Genomic DNA, 3,880 nt, shown 5'->3' with positions numbered 1-3,880 from the left:
TGCACAACTCTATGAATATACTAAAAAAAAAACCCTTTGAATCATGCATTTTAATGGGGTGGATTTGTATGGTACTCATTAATTATATCTTAATTTGGTTTTTTTGGAACACACTTAGAAACCCACTTTTGAGGACAGATCTAGAGCCCAGTTTCAAATACTAGTTCTACGTTAGAATTTTCAGGGATGGAAACTTGTAATCTCCTTTATAACAAACTCTTGGGCAGTTGTCATGCATAACTAACGTTTAAGGATCACCAAAGTAGAACACATCTCGCATCTAGTGAATAATCCTCCATAACATGGTGGTTGTTGGTATTTAAGTTTTTGTTAGATCATTCTTTGTGTATCTACTTATAAAAAAAAAAAAAGTTCTGGGACCAGCAGTTAGCGTAATGGCTATGTCACTGAACTCCCATGTAGAAGACCATGGTTCGAGTCCAGAACCAGTGGCTTAAACTCACGCTGGGCGCGTGTGTGTGCGTGCCCAAGATCCTGAGAGGAGAATGGAGGAGAAGGGATTGCGGCGTGGCCACCCACCCTGGGGGGTGATTTCTTGCTTTCTGTCTCTCTGTCTCTCTCTGTCTGTCTGGCAAACGCACGCGCCCTATAGCAAAAACCTCTCCAAAAAAAAAAAGTTCTTCCATGAGAGAAAGAGAGAGTGCAATCACTGCCCCCCTCCGCCCCCCAAGAAGGCCCCAATGCCACAATCCGCCCTCAGCTTCAGCCAGCCCCAGATCATGGGTATGCACGACATACTCCGGGGAGTCTCCAGATGCAAACCCAAGACCTTCCCATGTGAGTTAGCCTCCCAGAGTATTGTGTTTTACCACTGTGTCACCATCTGGCCCCTGTGAATCTACCTTCAATTTTCAGATCAAGTTTCTTTCATTCCTTTGGTTAGAAATGATAAAGAACACAGGACCCATTCATACTCTGTTCCCTATGAACTAAAGTCAGAGAATTTTTTTCACTCTCACTTTTGAAGGCATGAGCAGAGAACTAGTTCAGGCTTTATTTCCTTCCACAGATAAGGGGAGAAAAATAAGATTCGGCATCATACAGTAAGTTAGAAATGTGGGTAAAGTTAGAACTCTGTCTGGAGGGGCTTTTGCTCAGCTGGTTTCAAATTGTATATCAATCTGTGGTGTTGATTTTCTGGAAGACATGGAATGGCAACTAAATACTACATGCTAGCATTGTAAAAAAGTCTTTCTTCCTACATTATTTTTTTAGAAAACAGAATTATTTATTTTATTTATTATTGTTATTATTCAATTCGACCAGAGAGAAACAAAGACAGAGAGAGAGAGAGAGAAACCAAGCCACTGGGTCCAGGACTCGAACAACAGTCAGCCATATGAGAGTCCAGGAACCCAACCACCATGCCACCTGCTGGCCCTCATTGCTACACTATTTTAAAGCTCTCCCTCATATTATCCCTACCCTAAAGAAATAAGAACAAAAAATAAATTATCTTTAACATGTGAAGCAATAGGCCAATCAGTAGTACTGTATTGGGATTTAGGACTGAATGAATCCTTTAACCATCATCATTTTATATCATAATAACTGAAATGATTTCTAGTCAGCAGTTCTAGCTGATGATCCAGCTGGTGATCTCATTTTCAGACAGAACTGAATAAACTGGATTGACATTTGATAGGTGATTGATGATGGGCTATTCTTGCTCATGCTGTATTTACCCAGTACTTCCTTAAATTGCTCCTATATGGAAGTACTGGGTAAATAGAGCATGAGTTTATAAATCCTACATGGATTTTGCATTACAGGTGTTACTTCATTGTTAACTTTCTAATAATTAATATGGTAAAAATGTTAGGTCACTCCTTAAACATAATTTTTCTTTTTTTTTTTTAGTTTGAGAAATTTATTGGGATTTTAGTAAAGACATTCATCTCAGTCGTCTTTCTCTCCCACCTTGACCTTAGGTTAATATTTCATTTGGGTCAAGAAAAGAATGTAAGAGAGGGAAGTTATTTTAACACACAATAAAAATGGACAAAAATGGACATTTAGCCTACAGAAAAGTTAAAGATAAATTTACGTATCTTGACATAATTAAATCATGTAAGAACTAATAGTTCTATATACATTTGCATTGTTTTACTTGGGGCTTATTCTAAGCTTCAACGCAAGTGAACAAAGTGTTAGGAATACACATAGACTGCTTCTCTGGATTTACTACCTATTTTAAAAGCTCAGTGAGTAGTTCCCACCAATGTAATAATATGAAGGTGCCTCCAAATTTAACATTGTAGGAGTTTTCAGGGAAATCATTACACACTGTATGTTGTAGTCTGCGACCATGCTTTTAAAGATGCATATAACTCACACTCGAAAGAAAATTTATATACAATAGAAAAATACAAAAACAAAAGCCCTATGTTACACAAATCTAAAAAGTCTATGTGGTGAGAGACTCCATAAAATATGTTTTGAAGATGCATTTTCTTTCTATTTTCATTACCTAAAGTGTGCTTTTGAGAGGCCACTGGTCAAAACATATATATGTAAAATAAGCCATGTATGTGTACTAATAAAAACAGCTGTAGTAAATTCAGTTCAAACTGAATTTCACAAGTTAGTAACTTAATTTATACAAAGTTACAGAAGCTGCATCGTGTTTCCATCTTCATACAATAATACATTTTCTTTTTGGTGTTTCTATCTTTTAAAAAACAAAAGTAGCCAAATGCTTAATATATATGTACATGGAAATTTTTGGTGGTGGTTTGTATTTTTTTTTTTTTGGAGAGGTTTTTCACTATAGGGTGCATGCGCTCGCCAGACAGAGAGAGACAGAGAGACAGAAAACGAGAAATCACCCCCCAGGGGGGATGGCCACGCCGCAATCCTTTCTCCTCCATTCTCCTCTCGGGATCTTGGGCACGCACGCACACGCGCCTGGCGTGAGTTTTAAGCCACCAGGTCTGGGATGCGAACCGCGGTCGCCTACGTGGGAGTCCAGCGACATAGCCATTATGCTAACTGCTGGTTCCCAGTGGTGGTTTGTATTTTAAAAGAATCAGCTTCCTTATAATTTGCCTCAAGTTCTGGTAGAAATGCTTACAGGATCAGCTAATAAACCAAACCAAGAGAAGCACATTCAAAATTGATTTACTTTGGAAGCAAATGGTTCTTTGAAGACTAACGGAGTAGACAACACCCATTAAGGTGAAGTGGGCTATTTCAAATATTCAGTTTACATAAACATTTTAATAACTTTTTTAAAAAAACAGCTAAGCTTCTAATCCACTGACAGCAATGCAATACCTAGCTCATAAAGACTAGAAACAAAACAAATGCTCATAAGGAAAAAAGCTGTATTTTATCTAAATTTACTTTCTATCAATAGTCCAGTAACATTTTCCTCCCAGTACAATACTCCTTCTCTCTCTATAAGGCTGTTCCTGGGAGCCGGATAGTTTAGGTAGTGAGGGAGTTAAGAGAGAGTAACTGCTTGTAGTTTTAAATAGACAATACCGTTTTGCTTCCCTCTTAATGTGCTAAGAGTTATGTCTAAAAAAAATATGCAATTCTTAACAAGGTACTATTTCTGATTTATTATCTGTAACCTATGGAAACAAATTACATGAAACTACAAAATTAGTAATGTCTTGAAACCTGCATATAAAACATAAATTACTTCCAATTTCAAACTCTCATTTATTAGTGTACCACTCAGTCTTAGAAAGAAGGGACCAGCAGTTAGCGTAATGGCTATGTCGCTGAACTCCCATGTAGTTGACCATGGTTTGAGTCCCAGACCCAGTGGCTTAAACTCACGCCGGGTGCGTGTGCGTGCGTGCCCAAGATCCCGAGAGGAGAATGGAGGAGAAGGGGTTGTGGTGTGGCC

Source organism: Tupaia chinensis, unplaced genomic scaffold, assembly GCF_000334495.1.
Source record: "Tupaia chinensis unplaced genomic scaffold, TupChi_1.0 Scaffold143886_1, whole genome shotgun sequence".
In the NCBI taxonomy this organism is placed as follows: domain Eukaryota; kingdom Metazoa; phylum Chordata; class Mammalia; order Scandentia; family Tupaiidae; genus Tupaia; species Tupaia belangeri.
The sequence above is the reverse complement of the archived record's forward strand: the minus strand, read 5'-3'. Positions refer to the sequence as shown.